Consider the following 24,925-nt stretch of genomic DNA (forward strand, 5'->3'; position numbering starts at 1 on the left):
TAATCTAATACAATTTCCCATTTGTATCTCAGAACAGCTCGTATAGGTATTAACACTTTTACTGATAAAGAGAGAACAATGTTTCAACCTTCCTAGGTCATCTTCAAGTAAACTAACTAATAAGAAAAAAACATAGATTTAGGTAAATAGATACAAATCATGGCAGTGGTTTAGAATCAGTAGTTGCAATAGAGATGTACTGCACACACACACTCAATTTATTTTATAAGTATAGTTGAATTTATGACCTACTCTTAATTTTCATTTTATAAAATATACTTTTTAAGTTTAGTTTTTCTTACTAATTTAGAAAAAGGCCAATTATAGGTTTAAATACATCACTTACCTTGCAAAACTTTTAAAGGCTGCTGAGTGGGGGTTTATACAGAGTGGTATTTTGCCACTACCAGGAACCATCTCCATAATGAACGTGTGTAATTGTGCTGTAACATTGGAAGTTTAACACTTTTTAAAAGACATTCATTACAGTTTACACTACTCCTATTTACACTGTTTTATCATAGCAATACAATTAGCTCATAGTGTTTCTAAATTAAGTCAGGCAAATTGCACATTACAGTTACTGTAAGTTAAAGCAGCAAATATTTATTTGAGGGGCTCAAAATACAGACATGATTGTTCACCAGCTCAGCTTTTACAAATCACTTATATAAAAACAAACTGTACAGTTCTCTTCAAGCTTGTCAGTATTTTCCAAAAAACTATGCTGTACAGAAGGATAATATCAACTGTTTTATATACATGACTTTTTAAATAAAAACAAAACATTTAAAATGCAGAACAAAACTATTTGACTGACAGACAACATTACAAGATTGTATATTTCAGTAACTGTTCTACCATCATGAGTAAAAATATACATGGTAAGCAGGTGGTTTTGTAATTAAAAGGTTAACTTTTGTAATCTATGAGGGTGATACAATTATTGTATATAAGAAGTCAATATTTCTTTCCAAAACTGTGCATTATCACAAACTAATCCTTCATCTCTATTTAACTGATAATTATTTATTGTAGAGCACAATATTTGTATTAATTCTCAATATTCAATTCATTCTGAATAAATACATTTTTAGCAAAGTAAGGAATGCTGAATTTAAATCAGTTTGATATAGGGTTTAAGTTTGAACAGATGAACATAAAAGTAAGTAGAAGTAACTGTCCATTGTCAAAAACAAGTACACACTGTCTTTGTATTTTACATGTAAAAACTAAGTGTTTACATATCACCTTTCATCCAGATCAAAGCCAAAGAAAGTTTTTTATATTTAAGTTACCATAAAACAAAATAGCAAAACTAAAACTAATTTGCACAGTGGTTCATTAACATACCTTTTACTTGACTGACTGATTTGAGATCGTTTTCAGAGCAATCAAAAACATAAAGAGCAGATGGTTCAAAATCAGATACAAACACTCGCCCTGAACAAGTGGAATGACAACAATGACACATACAGGAGTGGTAGCGAAGGCGGCCTTCATCAAGGTATGGGTGAGAGAGAGCATCAACACAAGATATTCTGTTTTTCTAAAAAACAAAGTTACATTATTTGGTAAAACAAACATTCTGGTATATCATAATGCTCATTTTTCCCAAATTAGAATATCAATCCTGAGTAAATGACACTGAATATACTCAGCAATAAAAGAATTGCAGACAAAACTTGACATTTTGAAACAAAGAACTAGATGTAATAATGAGTAGTTATAACCAGATAGTAAAAGACTCCAAGCAGTTTCATAAATAGCAACAAAACATCTCTAAACAAGGTCACAGATATAAACTAACAAAAAAGTTTTTCTCATAATTAAAAAATGCAAACCCCTATAGCAACAGCAATGAATGCACAACTCCTAAAGCTTAAACAAAAGGAGGGAAAGGATCATATTTCACTATTTATATACTACATTAAGTCAAAGTCAACAACCAAACAGTGCTGTCAGGTTTTAGAATTACTTTGCAACTGAAAATAGGAAAATCAGTTTCTTTAATTAAAAAACAAAATGAAAAGGAAACCTCATAAGAAAGGACCAAAAGTTAAGAAAATAAACATTCTGGATTACAGAGAAAGAGTGATATCATAATACTGCACAAAATACTTAAGTAAAAGAGTTATTAGCAATGTTGAGGAGGTAATCTCCTCCTGTTTAGATGAGGAAGTGGCAATGCTAAAAACAATTAAACAAATGAAATACCTACAGGATTGAAGACCAACATCTGACACAGAAGATGCACAGCTTCGTGAGTAGCTTGTAAGGATAAGCTGTAAAGGTTAGAGAGAGAGGGAGGCTTCTGTGGTATTGTCATCATGTGAACACGAGCTCCTTCACAAGCATAATCCATATCCTCCACAGATGGTGTTCCTAGCAGACTTGTTATAAGATCCAACTGGATGAATGATTCAGATACTTTATACAGTCAGTCACACATACTACAAGCAATACAAGTAAAGTCATTCTTGGAAAATTAAAGAATTACAGAGATCTATGGTAAACAAAAAAGAGGAAGAATTAAAAACAAAATTCTTATTTAAATAGAAATGTTTTAAAGGGTTAATTCATTCTTTCCTTCACCTGCTGGATTGGTGTTTGGGCTTGAAATAATATCCTCCGACTCAACATCTCAGCAAAAATACATCCTACCGACCAAATATCAATCTTGGAGCCATAATGTCTGGCCCCCATTAGGAGTTCAGGGGCACGATAATACTGTGTCACAACTTCTTGAGTCATGTGCCTATTTTTATCTAGTTCCTCCACTCGTGCCAAGCCAAAATCACAAATCTGCAGAAAATATAGAAAAAAAAAAAAGTCTAATTTATCAAATGTTTTATTAAATAAGTTATATACCATATAAATAGAAAGATAGACACACACACAGGGAATTGATAATTTGGTTATGCATGTTTATGAGGTTTATTTTTCAGAAATATTCTGAATGTTCAAGATTATGTATCATTCCTGACATATTTATTCAGTTTCTCACACTCAACTGAATAACCACTGAATTGTATTTAATAACCTTCAGATGACTGTGCTTATCCATGAGAAAGAAAGAATAAATGATCAGTTAAAAATCAAACTTTAAAATATGCAAAAATATTAAATCAGAAAAAAACAAAGTATCCTGCTTCTGATTTTCATTGACAATTAACGTAAAAAAAAAATAGAGCTGCTGTTGATCAATAACTGACAGAACATTAAGAACACCTACTGTCGATAATAAAAAAAAGATGCACGATGCACCTTAAGGACAGGATGATAAAAATAACTATCACTACTCACAATCAGTGACCAAAGGAACACAAATACATTTAAGAACATGGATGATGCTGATCAGCAAGAACAATTTCTACCAATTAGTGACAAAGAACTTACCTTTAGAGCACAATTGCTATTAACCAACAAGTTTCCAGGTTTTATGTCTCTATGTATTATCTGAGCAGAATGGAGATATTTCAGCCCTGCAGAAAAACAATAACTAAAAAATACTCTTTAATTATGGGTTATAGCAATAATATGTAGGTCTAACAACACCAACTGTGGTAAGAATAAAATAATAAGCATTAAATATATGAACTAAGATAAAATTATAATTAAAAAGTGTACAAACTAATTTCAGTCATCGACTGTCATTTGCTTGGAATAAAATAAAGATGTTTGTTATTAAGCACAAAGGGCTATCTCTGCTCTTTCCACCCCAAGGGACATCTAAGATATTAGGCTTAACGAAATTAATGTATGCATTAGTCTAAGCCGAAGCTGCAAATAAAGTGAATATTAAACTACTTCCTGATGTTAGACTTACCTAACAAAATATTTGTAATAGTAATTTTCTGTTGTACTTTATAATTTAGAAAATGTCTTAATTTCATGCTTGGGAATGTTTTTTCCCCCCAATGTTTAAAGCACAAAAGATAACAAAGAAAATTAAATTTTCAAGATTCTTGGATCTAAAAATATTTTCAATTACCAGGAAGTTTCAAATTTTGTTGTTATATTAAGCCTTTAAGTTTACTTAGCTAATTCATAAACATAAGTACCATTATTCAACAATAAATAACAAGTTGGTAAACAAGATAGTCAGACATAAATCAAAAACCTATATTATGGGGCCTTTACAGACACCAGTTCATTTGTAAAGTATACAGTGAAAATAATCAAGTTTTAAGCGATGATTAGAGCAACAAGTTTACATTAAAACAAACAAATTGAAACTTCACTTTTTTTTTTTTTTAATCAAGTATCAACCTATAGTTAACTTTGTGAACAATACAATGAAAATATTCTATATATTGTTCCTGAAAATAAGACGAGAAGCCAAACATTTAATAGATTTAAATTGCTTCTGTATTATCATTTCTAAAATTATAAGCACAACGTTTATCTCCGACAGCTCATATACATAAATAATTTGTCTAAATTCTTAAAAGAGTATAAGGTAATTAACAGAGTGAAATGCTTTTTAACATAAGTTCAAACCACCTAGGAGATCAATAAGGTAAAGGTCTCATACTTTCATGTAAAACCTATTTCTTAACAAGTAGCAGCAGCAGGTTTGGTCAAAAAACAAGTGAAATTTTCTGTATTTGATTACTTAATTAGGTTTAAGTATAAAATAATAAGACTGGAGAAACATTAAGTGACTAAACTTATCATGAGAAATAAAACAGAAAATACATCATGTGTGCTTGCACAGAAAGAATTGCAACTGGCTACAGAGTTTTCTCTCCCTCAGAAGTAATTTCTGTAGAACTAAGACACCAATCTTAAAGAATGCCTTTACTCAACAAATCTGGCAGAACTGGTTTGCTCAAGAAAGCATGTCTGTATTAAACCTATACACTACTCACTTTATTCAGTCAACAGTGTCACTGGTTCTTATTTTGGGTTATGTCAGAGTTAGAAGATTTTCTGAAGTTTAGATGTGTGTTTGTAAAAAATGGGCCCAGAATTTATTAATTGTGACTTGTGAATGTTACAGTCAATATTCTTAAGAATGTAGTATTAAAACAGTTCTCAGTGTAGGGTAAAGGAGTAAAATTATACTTGTAAACACATACACAAACTATACACATTAACAATTTTAAAAATAAACATGCTCTTGATAAACAAATGTTTAACTCATAGAGGTAGTCTTTCAATATAGTTTACAGTTACCAACTTTTTCTAGAATAGAATTACAATATTTTTTTTAATAATACATTTCTCTGCTTTATTTCATTTATCGATTGATTATAGTTTGGTAAAACATTTAAAACAACAGACATGTCTGTTCATCTATGTAAATGCAAAGCCAGCCATTACCATTTGTATATTTATCTAGCCTTCTTTTAAAACCCCATTAAATTTACTGCTTCCACAACTTTTGAAGGCAACTCATTCCAAAGGCCATTACCTTGCTAGATAGATAAAAAAAAAAAAACTCAGCAGAAAGGACCACTACACTGCCAGAAGTTTCATTTGTACCCCTAGCCCTACTATTCTTGACACTAATTATGAAAAAATGTATTGAAATAATCAGTTTCCTTAACAATTACATCTCAATTAGATCCCCTACAACTTTTCTTTGCTCAAGAGAAAACAGTATTAGAGATCTTATCCTGTCCTTGTATGAAGATTTTTCTGCTTCAAGTATGATCCTAACAGCTCTTTTGAACCCTTTCCAACAATTCAATTTCCTTCATAAAATAAAGAACCCAGAATTGAAAACAAATTACAAATGCAGTCTAAACAAAGTCCTGTACAATAAAATTATAACCTCTTTCAAATTGTATTCAGTATTCCTGTAGACACAACACAATATCAATACAAACAATGAGGTGTCATGCAGCCAAAACAACCTGCTGCATGTTATTAACAGGAGTGATAGATAGCTTATAATTTAACCTTCTGTATCTTGGACTGTGATAGTACAAACTATCACATTATCAGTGAATAACCTCTGCTGGAATCTTACTTCACACACAAAATTTCAAACTAATCAATTATGAAACACCTTAAATATAACTTTTTTCTCTCCCTCTCTTCACACCAAAAATCCACATTTTCACTACAACTTCACCCAAGTGAAGAAGTGGGCTGTTTTTACACCCTTCAGTCTTCACTATTCTGTGTGAACTTTTAGCATGCTACTAAACTGTTACATTTTGGTTGAATAGGGTACATATAAACATTTTTCATGTTAACAAATTCTTCTCTGTTGAATAAAAACAACTTACCTCTGAGTATTTGATATAAAAAAATCTTAACATGGTCTGAAGTAAGGGGTTGTGGTGATACAATAATCTTGTGGAGGTCACTCTGCATTAGATCAGTTATTACATAACTAAGAAAAAACAAGTCAAGGTTCAAAACACAGTTAACACATGTAAAAAGTTATCCAAAATTAATATTAAAATATAAAATTTTAATATATTGTAAAATATTCAAAAAATAGCAATTAAGAATAACTAATGAGCTAGGAGTAGGATTGTGGAATGTACTATTGGTGAAATAAAAACTAGGATTAAATAAACTAATTATGTGTATAATCTAAATGAGGAAACTAAGTGTTAGTACTAAAGTTAAAAAACACTGGAAATTAAAAGAAAACATTCTTTAAATATTCAGAGTTTGTCATTATCAAATTCAAAATTCAAGAAAAATCAGTTCTTTTAGAAATGAGCATAATGTATTTCTGTGCAGAAGCAGTATCTGTTGTCTGCTAGGGTAAAGTCCTTAGTCTAGAAAGCAAAATGGTCCATACTTTTATCTCTCACCAACTTTCTTTATTACAGATATAAAATTTTGTTTCACTACAAATACCCTTTTAAAAACAATTTTCTGTGGGGAAAAAAAATCTACCCAACACTTCAAAATTATAATATAGTAAATAATGAATTAACTTGAAATATTTTGTTGGAAATATACTTCTTTAATAGATTTATTCATGTATTTTAATGAAGTTTTCTGTTATTTTTTTTAAAAGAACAATGTGTCCTCTTGAACATGAATCTGGTTTTACACCACCTTACTTCCAAATTCACTTCCCCTATATTACAGCAGTTTCTGAGGAGAAGGAATGCATTATATAATTAGAAGACATATCGCAGTTATAAATACGCCACTGAAATATCTAAGTTATCTAGTACCACAAAAAATGGTTTGGGAAAAAAATGTATCCTCAGATAAAGTAGCTATATACAGCTGGCTATTGGACACGAAAAAAATAGGAACGAAACAAGACCGAGATGGAAGTGGGCTTGATTTGGCTAACAACTACGTACCAGACTGTGTTGTTTCAACTTTGAAGGGACAATAAAATCCCTACATCACTGACTTCCCCACTTTTTTTCTCCCCATTGAGTTTTGTCTTTGAATAGAATTTCAGCTTTCATAATTATAAATTTTCCTAAAGTTAATTTTAGAATATTGATTTTAACTATTTTATAATATAGTAGCATTTTATTATTAGAGATTCTTGTTCTGTTTTGTTTACTTGAGAGGAATCAAGTGATATATACTCTTTCATTCCCACCTTGTCCAATTCCTTTTTCAAATTTGGTAACCATTCTTGCACAGCTTTTTATTATTATTTATTTAGTGATAAATGTTTTTTTTAATTACTAGTTCACTTAATTCTTTTTTGTTGACTATTGTATTGTATTAAATACAGCTTTCATGCCATACCTACATAGAGTGCACTAGCATATTCTCCAAAACTATTTGCAACTTATTATAATTTTATTAAAAAATAAAAGGTATATGGTCAGTACTCAGGTCTCACAAAACCTTGTTTCTGTTTTAGCACAAACTAGGCAGCAGCCCATATTCGCTATGTCCAGCACATGAGATCTAACTTTGGATTTTAGTTTTGCAAGTTTGCAAATTTACTGTTAACATACTGTTGCAATTCCTAAGTGCCATTAAATATATTAAGTTGAGAAAATCTGCTTGTTATACAAAATCTCGTTATGAGTCAACAGTGAAATTCTCTCTCTCTCTCTCTCTCACACACACACACACACACACACACACACACAGTTATTGCAAAAGTGTACGTAAATTTTTAAACTAGGTTACGAGGTTTCAATTGCATTGTATGCAAGTAGGAATACACAAAATATAACTGCATGTATGAATACTTTATATAGCTATTATGCAGAAATGTATACCCATACACTCAAACACATGAATATCAAAACGTTTACGTCACAAGGCTTTAACATATCTAATAGTTTCTCACTTTACATAAGGCTTATCATCAGAAGGTTGGAGATACATGGCCCCCCTTTACATACTGGAAAGTATTTATTTCAAGAATTACATTACTGATGTTTCAACATGATATAATCATCTAAACAAACACATTAATGTTATACATTACTTTCACGTAAATATTGAAAAAATAATATTTGAAGGCTATTAGTCTGCTTATAAGAGATGTATGACCTATTAAAAGTTGTTTCTAAAAACATAAGCTAATCTTAAAAAACAGGAACTTTTAACCTAAATGGCGCTCCCCCTCCTCTCTTTTGCTTATGGGTTAAATGGCCAAATTAGTAGTTTTATAGTAAAATGTTCAGCACCTAAACCCTAATAGTTATAGCCCTTAAAGTTACAAAGTGTTCGAAAACGTATATACAAAAATTAAAAGCTCGATAATTGTTTTTTTGATATGACAAAAATTGGATATAAATAGTAAGCTTGTAAATTTTGTCTTGGTCTCGTTTCTTTGAAGAACGAAATGTTATTCGAAATTATCTACACATGCTACAAAAGTTACGATAGTGAGGTGGTGCTCCATCCTGTCGGAAGATAACTGTTTTTAAAATTCGCACAAAGCTACGCGAGAGCTATCTGTGCTAGCCATCCCTAATTTAGCAGTATAAGACTAGAGGGAAAGCAACTCTTCATCACCACCCACCACCAATTCTTGGGCTACTCTTACCAACGAATAGGGGGATTTGACCATAACATTATAACGTCTCCACAGTTGAATGGGCGAGCACGATACGAACCCACGACCCTCAGTCCACTTCACTTTACTCGAATTAATAACGTTTTAAAATCAAACTTTTTCAGGGTTTTCGATTGGTAGAGGAAGACTTATCAAATGGCATGCTCGTTCACTCGATTTAACCCCCTTCAGATTTTAATCTCTGGAACTTTTTAAAACAAAAGTCTACTATAACAAACCAAAAGACCTTGAAGAACTGAAACAGATGTTTTAATGGTATCTTATTCATCCCTACTACTGTATCGGAAAATGTTTTCTAAAAATTTGAGCGCTGAATTAGAATAATTATAGCGAAAGATGAAAAATTGGCATTTTATGGTGCAAAGCAACTAGGCTATCTGCACGAAAGCTGGAGGACATTCAATAAAAAACGCAAAGGAAATTTTTAGGAATAACAACCAGCAACATCTGTAAAAATAAAAACACTTAGTGTGAACTGTACTTCTAATGTTGTGGCTTTGGAGAAGTTCCTTAAATAAAACAAAAAAATGTAAAGTTAATTAATTATAAATATTGAATAACTATTAAAAATTTTTTTACCCCCGAACAAGTCCGTACCTCAAGATAAAATGAAGTATTAGCCAAAATAAATATATAGAACTATAAAAAAGCCAAAAAAATATATACCAAATTTCAATACCCCTGAAGGTCACTTTAAGCTGAATCCTCTCTCAACGTCATATGGGCCTTAGCACTTCCGTTATCAAATAGCGTTGTGCTTCTTTCGCAAACAAAAGTTGGACTGAAGAAGAAACGTGAAAATGTTGAAACTTGTATCCATTTAAATTTAGGATTGTGTCTTTACAGTGGATTTAAACTTTATTTGATCTTAACAGAAATCGCAATTAAGAAAACTAAAAGCTCTTGTCAAATAAATATTTACTAATTAACACCAGTATGTGGACGATTAAGCAAACAAAACCCGTGCTAGACTGAATAAACAATTAATCGTACAAGTCCGATGAAGGGTGTGAAAATAAGGCCCTTGTGTTGTAAAATATACACGTGCGTATATATCAGTTATCAGGAAAGTAAGATTTCATATCAAATTGATTATCTGTGTTCAGAAAACAGTTAAGTGATTTTATACACGTTTGAATATAGTATATTTTAGTTATCTTACGGCAACAATAACAATGCGATTACAACTACAGGGTGGCCCGTAAGTCCCTACCCATGGATATATGTTATTGTTATATTCAATTACGCATTATCTTAATGACACTTTTGCAGACAAATGGATAGGTTGTGGTTCTGTAACATCCACCAGCACCCATGAAATAACCCCCAAGAAGTCCGGACTTGACAACATGCGAAAACTCTCTTTGGGAATACAAAAGGGCATTCTGTATAAACAACGTATAATGTTGAGTTGAAGGCAGCTGTTACCGTGGCATTTGGAAAAATAACCCCTGCTATGTTGAGGAAAATGTCTCACAGAACATGGCGTTGCATAATATTACACAACGAGAATGAGGGACAGCACACAGATACACTGGATACATAAGATATATGGATGGGTAGGGACTTACAGCCCACCCTATAGAACAAACGGCTACCTCAAGTATACATATCTGAAACACTACAGTCAATTTCAAACTTTCTTGGTGTATTGGCGTAAAATGGGAGGTCGCATTTTGAAGTAAGTGTGTTGTGATAACAAGTTTAATTAAATACAGCTCCACCTGAAATTGTACAGTGAATGAAAGTATATAAATAAATACTTTTATTCGGCATATTGGGTATTAATATGCTGACATAAAACCGATCATGTCGGACGTACAGTAAAACTTTAATCACATATTAATCAAATGTAATACGTAATGTGGGAACGGAAAACTTAGAAAGATTAAAACTTAATTGCAGGATAAAACAGAAACGTAATAAAGAACTCTAACAAACAAGTTTAAAGCTGTCTTTTAAATGAATTATCAATAGCAAGATATATTATTCAATGAATATTCTTAGTAGTAACACACACACACAAACTATAATGAAAATTATGTTTAGACAACAAGACATTAGAAGTACTTGATTTTCAAATATAAAAATATTTAGAAATTCACATAAAAGTATTCATAATATGAAGAGAACCCATACATCACCTCTTATTTCAAATCTTTGAGACAATTTATCTTCTCACATTATTACGGCTATGTGAAAAGGTCGTATCTGTCGCTCTATTAGGATGTTATACAGATAAGAGTACAAAAGGTTTTGTTTGCTTGTTTTTTTTTAATTTCCCACAAAGCTACTCGAGGGCTATCTGTGCTAGCCGTCCCTAATTTAGCAGTGTAAGACTAGAGGGAAGGCAGTTAGTCATCACCACCCACCGCCAACTCTTGGGCTACTCTTCTTACCAACGAATAGTGGGATTAACCGTCACATTATAACGCCCCTACGGCTGAAAGGGCGAGCACGTTTGGCGCGTCGGGGATTCGAACCCGCGACCCTCAGATTACGAGTCGCACGCCTTAACACGCTTGGACATGCCGGGCCAGTACAAAAGGGCTAGCTGTTGTTCAATGATTATGCTTACACAGGGTTTAGTACGGATATTAATACAAACACTGCATGTTTGATCTAAAAAACCAAATCCTTACGCTAAAAGCTGTAATAAACTTTCTGTAAAAGGTAATAAAATAAATACTTCGAGTTATATCTTTACTTACGCCCAAAGCGAGGAGAAACAAATTCTGAATGTCCCAAGTTGTCTTTCAGGCTTCAGTTGTTTGAAGCTTGAAAAAAACCATTAAACTAAAATTTGATTCGAATAATTGTGAAAAGAAAAATATTTCCTTCCAATAGAAACAATCTTGTATACAACGGAAAATTCCAAAAACTACAACGAATTTGAACAATCTGATCATCACTAAATAACGAAATAACGGTGACATGTTGCCTACGAACGAACACGAGTGTTTTCTTATAGCAAAGCCACATTGGGCTATCTGCTGAGCCCACCAAGGAGAATCGAACTCCTGATTTTGGGTTTGTAAATCTGTAGACTTACCGCTGTACTAGCGGAGGGCCAGAAGTATGAAACGTTGCTTCCGCAATTACAAACACAGACAAATGTGTTTTTTTTAAAGCAAGTATAGATACTTCATGCCAGGAAAATCGCACACGAATAAACTACGATGTATATTTAGAGGACGTGAAACTTATTTGTATGATCGTAAATACAAGAGCATTTAGTCTTACGATTCTTTAAAGCTAGTGTGACTTTTGTATGCTAAACATTCAACGCCACATTTAGATACTTCACCAATGCCAGGTTCGAGAAGGATAAAGAAATGATCTTTTTTTTTTTTAATATTTCGTTTCAACATTATTTGAAATTTGTAATTTTTTTTTTTACTTCTCTCCGTCTCGGTTTTCTTATACCAAAGCCACATCGGGCTATCTGCTGAGTCCACCGAGGGGAATCGAACCCTTGATTTTATCATTGTAAATACCTAGACTTACCGCTGTATCAGCGGTGGGCACATCTTTTATTCACGGCGATATATAACTCGCATGACAGTGAACTAGAGGAGGAATATTACAGATACGAGAGACGATTTGGTCCTTTACGTCTGTCATTTAACACTAACCCTTGCAAAAAGGGAAATTTAAAACCACCCATTATCTTTCACAAAATCATGAATTCTGCAAGTAATAAATCTCCACTTCTGTTGATGGTTGGTTCCATTAGTAAATCAAATCACCCTGTTACAGAAATGAAAATGTCTGAGCTGAAGCCTAGCCTAGTTTTAAGTTTGTCTTCTCGGCCTCTTGCCTTCTTAACACAGAACTAGTAAATTAGTCATTTATCCTATCCATCCCCTGGATAAACTTGTAGATTTTAATAAAATTGCCTTTTACCCTTAAATTATCCGAAGATAATCCCTTCATCCACGAAATACAGTGGCAGCCCATCCTTCAAACCCCTTACAAAAAGTCAGTATTATTTCGTAAAGAAACCAAGTATTCCAAGTCAGGCCTAATAGTCGATTTGTATAGAGAACAGATTCTCTTTTGACTTAACATTAATGTCTATAAGCATATCCTAACATTATGCTAGCTGTAGTACTAGCGACAGAGCACTACTTTAATGGCTTAGGTAAATTCTCCGCTATTATGCAAAAATCTAATGTATCATGCTGTTGAAGGTTCTCACCTATATTAAAAGGTGTGATTCACATTATGATAACTAATACATTATCTTGCACTTACTGTAATCAAAGGTCATTTCCTAAATATCTGTCCAACTTACCAACTGATACCAGACATTCTCTGTTAATACATCAAAATTCTCGATACGGCTAGAAGTACCTAACAGTTTAATTTCAATGATGTTGAAGATTAAGAAAAGAGATTCAAGAAGTGACACCTGAGGTGCTCCATTATTAAGACGTTCGCTGTGCTACATTGATATTTTACAACACTGACTTGGAAATAGAAGCAGTCCTTCAATGCTAATAAAGAAACATTTTTTTTTTTAAATCGCTTTACGTTATTGACAAATGGTCCCAACCAAATTGTGCTTTATCTACTATTCGCGATAAAATTACTAAAACCTTTGAATTATTAAACGTTCCCAGCTATTTTTTTCTGAATTGCTTTCCTAGACAATAAATGTTAATAAAAGGTGATAAAACTTTTTTTTTACAGACAATATGACATTAAATAAATGTAACAGTAAGTCATACTATATATATATATATAGACACACGCATATTATATACATACAAACGTATTTAACAAAGCTGTGTCGAGCACTTTTGTATGTACATAATCGGACATGACGCCTATCCTGCTGATTACTGAAGGATACATTTCTTGAAAGAAGTCTATGTGAGGCGGCCGTAAAATGTCAAGAGCTGACAGGACCTAAAAGGAAAATAAATGATTGATCAAGACAACATAGAACCAAAAACTAAGATTACATACTCTGACTTTCAGTTCTAACAGTTCTCTAATTCATACTGTCTAGAAGGTGATTATCGACTCGTGCACATAAGGCAGAAGAATAAGAAATTAAAAAATAAAACGCATTTAACTTGTATATATTATTATTAACTATTCATATGAATGGCCGGCTTTCGCTTACTTGAAGAGTGACTGTGATTATGATAAGTCGGATACAGTAATTTGACTGTATGCTGTTCAGTATGGACGGGAGTGCCGTACTTCTCACATGCCTGTCATGCTAAGTTGTATCATAATTGTTTTTACTTTTCTTTCGAACCCTATTAAAGATGTCTTCAAAGAATTGAATTTTTTTTTTTTTTTTTATGAGTTCAAATTGGGTAACAAAATACAGTCAAGGCGCTAAAAATATCAATCATTTCATACGAAACGAACTAGTATTATATATACAATAATTTATCGTTATTATAATTATTAAGAGCAGAATATGCCCTCGGGTTACAGGGACAGCAAAACTATATATACTGTAACCTCATCCATACATTTAGAACAGACTAATTTCAAAAGAAAAACTATTGAACTCCCATTTTACATTTTAGTAAAAGCTATAATAATCTAGATAACATTTATAACCCGAGTGCTCTTGAGAGGGACATTTCATTCGAAGTTTCTTCCATTAGAAGAAAGTCTAACTTTAGAAAGTGTTTGGATTATAGGGTTTTTATCACTTTATATCGATTTATTAAGCTTACATGTTTTACTGACATGAATAATCTAAATGAAATATGTATAAGAACGAAATGTTATATAGTCGCCAAACTGTTACGCAAAACAGTGGGTACCTAAAGAGGGGAAAAAGTAGAAATTACCTGTGATAAATAATGGTATATACCAACGAAAGTGACTATACTTTACGTATATTACCTCAAGTTCATCAACGTATTTCGAACAATTACGGATTTACTAATATATTTTTAATATCAATGTGTGTTTTAGTTAAATATGTATAATTTAGAAATACTTGTAGCTCGTACTATTAAACGTGTATAACGAAATTTTCGCCTATTCACTAAATTTGTAGATTCTCGAGCATAAGAATCAATATATGTATATAAATACCAGTTTTGCTGTCTTATATAAAATTTCTAGAAAATATTCTGAAGCTTATAAAAAAGGTAACCAACGCAAGGCAGGGAGTTCTATATTGTAGGTTTACTACAGTTAGTGTACTACACACATCGGAAGCTATAAACTTATTGACGCTTATTAGCCGCGAAACTAGATACTTATAAAAATGTGCAAAGATTTCAACATTACAAGTCGTTTAACTTCAGTAAATTAACTTCGGACTTAATATTTCTAAGAGGATATTAAGTATCTTCCTCAGAAAAAAGCTTCTACACAGCGTGAGACCAGCAAAGAAAAGAGCAGGGGTTCCCAACCGGTGGGTCGCGACCACCTGGGGGGTCGCGAAGCCTTGTTAGAAGTAGCTTAGGATAACATTAATTTTATTTCAATTACATTTTCATGTCGCGAGTGCCAAAAGGTTGGTACCCCTAGAATAGAGCTAAGCATTAAGTAAACTGTACCGATATCAATTTTAAACTGAATTTGCTCACCGTGAACTGTCGATAAAATATTCGGTTCCAGACCATATAGAAGACTTAATATTGTCATAAAATATTTTTATATAAATCATTACTTGCAATAACCTTATTCTAAATTATACTATTGTTTGTATACCAAAACATTTGTGTTAAGAAATAATTGTATGTACCAATGATCTGAAAAAGGGGTTGGGTTAGTTTCTTGTATTTATCTGAACATTTGTATACACATCCTACTACATATTTTAGTCATTAAAGCCTTTTTACAAAAGACAGACATGATGATGCACTTTCTGTATAAATTTTCGACATTACTTATGGGATGACCTGAAACTCAAATTGAAAAAGTCCTGGAAAGTTGCACGAATGCAATTCAACAGTTTAAAAACTGTATGTTAAAACTAGTTTCACATTTATGTTATTCCTATTTAACTTACTAACAATAACAGATTAGATGGAAAAAATTAAAAAAATAGATTTTTAATATAACAAGTTTCCCAGAAACCTACGTACAATATACGAATAGGAATAATAAAAAAAAAGAAACGAATGTCACTACCCAAAAATGACAACTTACATTTAACTTTTCGAAATTACTAATTTTAGAAGTCGAACATTGAAAGATGAAAATAACGATGATCAGACTCAGATTTAAAATATACATGATAGTGTTTGTTCAGTATCGTAATGTTGGTAAGGGATTATATTATACTTCCATGATTTTGCACATTCTGTCAGGTCACTAGCTATTTCGTATTTGCAAGTCACGATTTTGTTTCAAACACACACAGATGCAATGGTTTTACGACTATGGCCATGTCCGACACGTAGTACGTCAATTTTTTGTCACTGGAGGCTACTATAAATTTGGACAACCCACGACTCATTGCTTTTCATATCAAAACAAAATATACTACGTTATTTTTTGATGTTCTAGCATTGCTAATAAACGCTGAAACACCACCACCAATAATAGTGATGACAGACAGGCACCGACTTAGGTAAGGGGTACGTTCAGGAAACATTTACAAGGCGGAAAGGCTTACAAGAAATATATGCTGATTAATGGTTTTTATATGCCAACCTTCGTTACATAGCGTAATGCTTAATTAGACTATGGATATAATAAAAAAATGTCCAGAAAAAAGTTTAAGAACTGAATATTAATTCACTTGAAGCAAATTTGGTACCACAAAAACTACCACTAGATGTCAACGTCATCTGTTTACATACAACTGAAACCACGCCTGTGTGTTCTTACTACAATAACCACAATGAAATGCCAGCGGGATTTGTTATAAATATAACTAAAAAATGAAAATTTTAATTTCGCTAACTGGCGCTAAAAAAGTGAAAATTATTTACACAATTGTACATGATAATTAAAATTACTTTACATGCCTTAAAACTAATACCATCCAAGCTTGCAGGAAGGGGCATTTTTAATTATGGTGAGGGGAGACTTAGTTAGATGAGGAAGATGGAAAAGGTGATGTTTCAAATAAAACGAAAGCTTTAGGGTTAGAGTCAACGTTGGGAGGTTTCTCAGAGCAATATACAAGTAATGGTTTTAAGCTGTTGTCACCAGCTACGCTGGCCCAAAGTAAAAAGAGTCAGTTTATCTATTGCTGCTTTAAGTCCTAGTGCTGTTTTTCTTCGAGTGAAATACACGTGTGATCAGGCATTCTTTTTCCGAACAATCCAGTCTCATCTACATTAAACACTTGTTGTACTTTACGACCATTTTCACAGATGTTTTGTTTTAACAGATCCTGAAACAATTTGACAGCGTTAACATCGCCACTAGCAGTTAACTTTAACAACGATGCTTAAAACGGTTAAATCAGTTACTAGCAGATGAAAATGTTTTCATAACATTTGCATACTTCTTCATGTATTCATAAAGATTTTGTTTGAATCGTCAGAAGGCTTAATGGTACACGCCTGTGAATCAGGTCTTTATCTACAAGATAAGCAGTTTTTCCATCTCATGAATGGTACCAGCCCACTGCTTTCTTACTATTGTAAACTTCAAGGGTACAGATCCTTTTATATATTCCTTAATCTGTCCAGTATTTTCCACTATCGTGTTCATTGTAGACAAAGAGATCCAAGTTCACGTGCAATAGACGATAAGCTTTGTTTATCTTCACCCTCATATTTCTCTAACATCTATTTTAGTGCGTTTACAAGCGGGTTCCCCATTTTTAGCAGTAGTGTGCCATTCGCCAGTTACGATTAGGGCATAAAAATCACTATCGCAAAAAACAAAGAAATTACTACGAGCGATGCACAAGATGTGTTCAGCGCGAAAGTGTCACTAGATATGAGACGCACGAGCAGGCACATGGTAGCATCCTTAAAAGCAGCCGATTAGTTTACAGAAATTACTACGTGGCAACAGCTGTAGTGCATTGATAAGATGACTTTTCGCAAATGAACAATTTATCAGTAGGTTTATGATGATTCTTTATGTAAGTGTAAGTTTACGCAAGTCGGGAACCATCTGTAATAACTTTAACACGTTATTGTTTCACCCCTAACTTGGAGGTTTGATAGAACACTGTACAGGAACAATGGTTACCCAATTAAAACTTACCTCTTATCAGACTCTATGGCAGTACCTGAATGCTCTGGACTGAATGTTCGGGTATAGCAACTTAAAGCTACGAATTTAAAGTGGTGAAAAGTCCTAGTAAAATTGTTTAATCAAAAGGTGCTTGTCAAAGGAGTCTCGAGTTCATAGCGGGTTCAATCTATTGCAGAAAATCAAAATATTACTACACTAAAGCGTTACAGGAAGTGGTGTTTTAATTGTGGTGAGGACTAAGTTATTAGATGTAAAAGAAGGAAAAGGTGATGCTTCAGATAAAGCGAAAGCGACTAGAAACTTACCTTCATTGAGAGTCGAGCTATTAATATTTTGCCAGAAAAACAAAATATTAATACATTAAAAAGTTTGTAGAAGAAACATCCCAGGATTTGAAAGCTAAACATTATGACATATTGAACTTCACAACCAAGATTGTTTTTCTTCTCTTAAAATACGGCAGCCAAGAAAACTTATTCCAAATAAGACCTTTCTACAAGCAACAAAATAAACCAAAGAAAATTTCCATAAAAGGAATTTATTTTGTCCTACGTTTCGTTACATTTTTTTAAAAATACAAATGACAAATATTAGCTAGTTAGTACATAAACCTAAAATTTCAGAAAAATGCAAATCGTTGCATTCTGATATTTCCTTATTGATAAAGTTTGGTTTGTTCTGAATTTCGTGCAAAGCTACACGAGGTCTTTCTGCACCTAATAAATAAGGAAGAAAAAATTATGTTTATGTTCTAACTAGCTAAAATCCAACAAAAATGCAAAATAGTGATTTTTAAGTTTAGAAAAAACGAATCGTTGCATTCTCATATTTCCTTATTGACAGATAAGATAGGGTTTGTTTTGAATTTCGCGCAAATCTAAACTAGGGCTTTCTACACTTAATAAATAAGGAAGAAAAAATAAAAATTGCTATTTTGCAACATTTTTACTTGATTTTGTTTTGAATTTCGGGCAAAGCTGCAAGAGAGCTACCTGTGCTACTTATCCTTAATTTAGCAGCATAAGACAAGAAGGAAGACAGCTAGTCATCACCACCCACTGCCAACTGTTGAGCTACTCTTACCAACGAATAGTAGGATTGACCATAAAATTAACTCCCCTACAGCTGAAAGGGCAAATATTTTTGGTGTGATTGCAATTCAAACCCACAACCCTCAGATAACGAATCGAGAGCCCGAACCACCTGGCCATTCCCAGATTTTTATTTATTTATTAGTCGGGAAGAGGGTAAAAGTGAATATCATCATTTATACATATACATTGTGCTATGAAAGCCGAATTAAACATATTTTCCACAAACAGTTCATTTATTACGACCACGATTTTGCCAGAGACACCTGCTTTCTTCAATCGTTTAACTATGAAGTTCTACCAAGTACCACCAGTTTCAAGTATAATTTCTATAAACACGTCTATGCAAACTATTTAACCACTTTTTTTTTTAATCAACTTCAGAAGGTTAGCTAATAATTAAGTTTATATACAACACAATACAATTTCTAGGCTTCAACTGGCTCCAAACCTAGTTTCACAAAGATACCTGTCCAGACCTATACAGTCATAGCTAATGAAGAAATGCATATTCCTTAAAAACTTTGCAATTAATAAAAGTATTTGTTTTTGTAATGTCGTAACATTTTATTGTAACGTGGTGCATATTAAATTACAAGTAGATGGTTAAAATAAGCGTACTACATGAATGTTTTACACCTGAATTTACTGTCGCACCTCATCAGGAAGAGTGTTTACTTAGTTATATTCATTAAGTTATTTTTTTTATTTTTCACTTAAATAGGCAGTTTAATCTGTTCGGAAGTTAATATTATTCGTTGAGGAGATTTTATCATATTCAACCACACAAACGCCACGAACTTCATTCCTCCAAGTATAACATTAATACTTCGGTGAAACCTGGAAAATGTGCGATCTTTAGGCCAGATCTAAAAACATTTAAAATATTTACCCAATCTAACTTAATATTAGCATCATGCTTTGTTGAGTTTTTTTTTAAGCTAATGCAAAATATAGAAGAAAAAATTGACTTTTCAATACCCATACGCCTTTTGCAGTACCTTGTTTAGTATTCCACAAAAGGTTTGGGTGCAGTATACTAAACCATTTTTATTTTAGGGTTGCAACAGAATAATAATAAATGGGACATTCGAAACGGACTTTTTCCTTGAAAATCTAACATGCTTGATGTTTTTTTTTGTATTATTTTATATGTTCAGACTTAGCAGTAGTAAAGGTTTTTGAAGTGTAGCTGTAACTGAATCTTCACTGTTTAGGTGCTTTTTGCTCAGTGTTCTATTAAAGTTTTGCGCAATTACTTTCGTTCCCCATTACGAATCACTATCGTGATTCACTATTGTTTAATATAATCAAACACACCGTAAAAGTGAAATGAAATACGCCACCCCCCCAAAAAAAAGTTTAAGAATGTGACTTAAAGAAAACAAAATCAAAATTGGAGATTTTGTATCTCGTGTATTTATTAATGGATGTAAAATAAGAGTCCAGTAGAAAAAATCCATTAAAAATATGCGAAAGTTTGAATTACCACAGTTATTTCGAGCATACGACAGCACTGTGCGTCTTAATGGATTGGATTTTGAATTATTTTCAGGTAATTTTAAAAACCTGCTAACAGAAGAACATTGATTAGAAGCTTGCAAGTCTACTTGAATAACATACTACAACAAGTTTCAATATCTTCTTACTGTTGGCCATTATTTACCCAATTAACTTTCAATTCTGATCTATGTAGGTAACGTGCGTTACTCAGATGTCATTGATAAGAGTCATCACTGTTTACTTCAACTAATAGACAGTGACAATTATATACACAACTACCTGCATATTACATCTACATGGAGAAGTCTAAGTCCTTATATGAAGGATAGAAGAAAATATTACTGGCAAAATATCTTGAACATCTCGTTTCGGTAGTAACTGTAACAGCCCCTTATGTGATGTCATTTTAATGCATACTGATTGACTGACAGATAATACACTGCTTTACTGGGCTATGTGCGAGTAAAACAGGTCATTCCTCCAGACGACTTTCAGAAAATGTTTCGCCATAGATTTCATCATGGATTAAAGATAAAACTGAACTTAAAGATAAATGTGAACAACTTTTTAAAATTATATGGGACACGTTTAGAAATTTGAAAACTTCAAGTAACATACAAATGCACTTGACACGTAAAAACGAGCGTTGGCTGAACACGTGAATTTTCCACGTTATTCACTGGAACAATATGAAAATACTTAAACATGTGACTTTACAAACGAATTAAAATATTAGGAAGTCATTGCCAGTTGTTAAAAACAAAACGAGGAGTTTAAATAAAGATGCAGCCTGTAGGTCTAGGTGCAATTGAGATTTTCTTCCCTATGCTAGTGAATTTCTAGAATCCTATTTTGTAAAATGACACGACTGTACATAATGATAATCATACATGCACACCTACATTTACTCTTGTATATAAATAAACCTCGTGTCCTTCTTGATCTACCAAAAATAGATCATATTGTCTATTAAAACATGTACACAATGTTTCTTCTGGAAAAACTTTATACAAATAATTTTATTGTGCATACAAATTGCCAACGTTGTGATTTTTTTAATCTTTATTGAATTCTTAGTAAAATTAATTAAGTATGGTAAACAGTCTGGACACCAATACCTTAACACAGTTATAAGATATTTCAATTATTTTTCTTTTTACCACTTCAATCCCACATATCAAAATTAATTCAAGGAAAATTTAACATTCTGCCTTGGGAAAAAAGAAAACTATAAGATACACAGGAATTCATCATCTCCACATAGAAAAGCTAAGTTGTGTTTAGAAAACATTTATGTAATACAGTATCAATAATTTAGTAATTAATTAAAACACAAACGTGATAGAAACAGTAAATGGTAGAATATACATCCATGTAACGTATGTTATATATATTCCAGATGTCTGTTTTGTAATATTAACTACCTATAAAACGAAACTTGTTCTACAATAATAATAATAATAATACAAGGAAAAAAATGACTTTTACAACACATTAACCTAAGAACGAAAGCTTTTAATTTTGAAATCAATAAAATAAATGTAGATGTTATACTTAATACTATAACAATTAATATTATCCTGTAAACTATCAAACATCACCCTTTACCTTGAACTTAAGTCACATTTCACCAAGCTTGTAGATTTCAAAATTTGATCTTCAAGTTTAGATTTAGACCAATGTGTTTCAGTTTCATACTTATCACTTAAACTAAACTAGTGACATAATCAAGAACACATTTAGAAGTTTTCTTTGCCACACTTAATTCTTTTACCTGATGAATATTTTATGCCACAATACGAAACTTTTCAATTAATAAATAAAGTACATTAAGTAGCATTTTCAAGAATCCATTACAAACTGGAAAACAAAACTACTCATTAGGACAGGTTACATTTTGCATACCACTTTAAATCAATCAGTACAAATTCTAACACTATAAATAAAACTATTAAATATAGTCATTACTAAATTCTTAATGGATAACCATGTTTTATCTGCATGTCTATACAGGCTGAATACACTATTAATGATCAAGTTTTACAATTCTGCTATATATACTTTCAAACTGTGAGAGTTCTTGTATTCAAGAACTGATATTTCTTATAGAAAGATAAGGTTTCAAAATCTTACAATCTACATCAAAATTTACAATGTTATTTCAGTAATAATCCTAGAAAGTAGTTTCACATTACACAAGTGATGCATTACATATCACACAAAATGTTATTACTGCAGATCATAACTATTTCTCCCTACAACAGTGCTTACCAAGAAAGTGCTACCATTGTTCTAGCACAACTACCATTTAAAAAAACAACAAATGTTAGTTCTCTCTATAAATCATATCTAGTTTTTCTTCTACACTTCTTTTAGGTAGCCCAATTTCTACAGAAACTACACTAGTCAAACCTTAGAATCACCACACCCACTTGGTCATTATGTAGATCACATCTCTAATATAACAAACACATCAAAATTACTTGGGCTTATCCATTTTTAAGTTGAACAGATGTAAAATTCACCTACCTTGCAAGTGGAATTCTCACATCCCATAATGCATTTTTAGTTGAGCTGCTGACACTTCATAAACAGAATTAATACCAATGTACATTCTAACATAGAACTTTTAACCTACAACAGATTTATTTTAGGTCCAGTATAAAACTTTGAAATACTATGACTCAATCACCACTTGCATTTCTGGAATTGTGCATTCAGGTTCAAATTTAAAAAAAGCATATTGTTGATTACTTAGAGTCAAAAGAATGTAATTCGTATTTATAACAAAAAGGAAAACTTTGAGAAGGTTGCTAGATATTAAGAAAATATTAAACAATGATACTTTGCATGAAAATAATAAACAGTACATTTAATTAAAAACAAAGTCTTAAGTGTTTGTTTCCAATTCTGGGAAGATATTTGACAAGGTATTGATGATTGTTATTCACTTTTAGTTAAAAAATGCAATAATCATTGTGAGAAAAAAAACTTTAAAAAAGTTCATCATAGTTAAGGAAATATAAAACTAGCTTCACAGTTTGACCCCTCCCCTTACTGATTGCCAACTTGTTTCAATGACCTAGATATATATTTTAAGTTACGATTATTTCCTGAAGCCCCTTGTTAATATATGCATTTGTTTCTCTGACAAAAAATATTATCAACACTAGTTTCAACAAACAATAAATTCATGTGATCATTTAAAAAATAAAGAAAAATGTGCACATGTACCGCTATTATTTCATCATAATTTAATAAGCCATTATTTCACCTGTTCTTTATAAAATATGAGTTTGCAAATATTTACATAATATAATGTTGCATTAAATAGTCTACTCTTATTTTCATAAAATAAAAGGCTTCTATTTCTTTAGAATTTATTGCTTTCTCTTTTTACTTTATATTAAAGTGTTTCTTCTTCCTATACTTACATTTTCATGTTTAAAAAAACAGAGCATTTTGATTTCTCTGTAGGCCCGTTTGCTAGATACTAGGCTCTGGAAGACATTATGAATTTTTTTAAGAGCTACCCGTTTTCCATCTCGGGGGTCAGTCACAGACCTGCAAAAGACAGTAATTAGTTACAATTGCTGTACCAAATAATCAAACTTAGAAGTGTACTCAAAAAAAAAAAAACAGTTATTAAATAATATTATCTAGGGGAAAAACATTTAAGTTAAACAATTAAAGGAGGCATATTTGAAGTAAGACCCTTCTTTAACAACAAAATATAACTTGATGATAAATTAATGAAAAGTTCACCCTACCAGTTTGTTTGTTTTTTAATTCATGCATCTGATGATTAATCATAGGATCTAAAATGGAAATGAATGGTTGTTGAGCCAATACTCTTTACAAATGATTTTGTACAAGTTTGTCTCAATTGTTACTTAGTGAATTATTTTAAAGTTGTCCAAACTGTTCACAAATCATGAATAGTCTTTAAAGAAGGCATCTTAGCATTCCACCTATGTTGTGAGCCAATGTATAACAAGTGTTGCTGGCAAATAACATATGCCTGATCTGCATAACAATTAGGGGTGACTGACATTATATTGTGCATTTTATTTCTGCTAAAATATAAATTTCAATAATTTGGTTTTTATGATTATAAATTCAACATTAAGAAAATGTAATTGTTAAATGTAACATATAAATTGCTTGAAAATAAGAGTTGCAATGAGTTTTAAGGGAA

General features: G+C 31.9%; 1 pseudogene across 1 annotated transcript in view; it reads right to left on the minus strand.

The window, feature by feature from the left end:
* LOC143239849 (serine/threonine-protein kinase NLK-like) overlaps positions 1–24,925 on the minus strand; it is a 38,217-nt pseudogene that overhangs the window by 3,305 nt on the left and 9,987 nt on the right. Inside the window, exons 2-9 of the transcript XR_013021405.1 lie at positions 24,162–24,291; positions 13,842–13,897; positions 6,243–6,349; positions 3,400–3,485; positions 2,596–2,805; positions 2,222–2,410; positions 1,354–1,549; positions 347–443 (exon numbers count right to left, since the gene is read on the minus strand). The product of XR_013021405.1 is annotated as a serine/threonine-protein kinase NLK-like (transcript). The remainder of the gene's footprint in view (positions 1–346; positions 444–1,353; positions 1,550–2,221; positions 2,411–2,595; positions 2,806–3,399; positions 3,486–6,242; positions 6,350–13,841; positions 13,898–24,161; positions 24,292–24,925) is intronic.

Source organism: Tachypleus tridentatus, chromosome 13, assembly GCF_004210375.1.
Source record: "Tachypleus tridentatus isolate NWPU-2018 chromosome 13, ASM421037v1, whole genome shotgun sequence".
Lineage (NCBI taxonomy): Eukaryota > Metazoa > Arthropoda > Merostomata > Xiphosura > Limulidae > Tachypleus > Tachypleus tridentatus.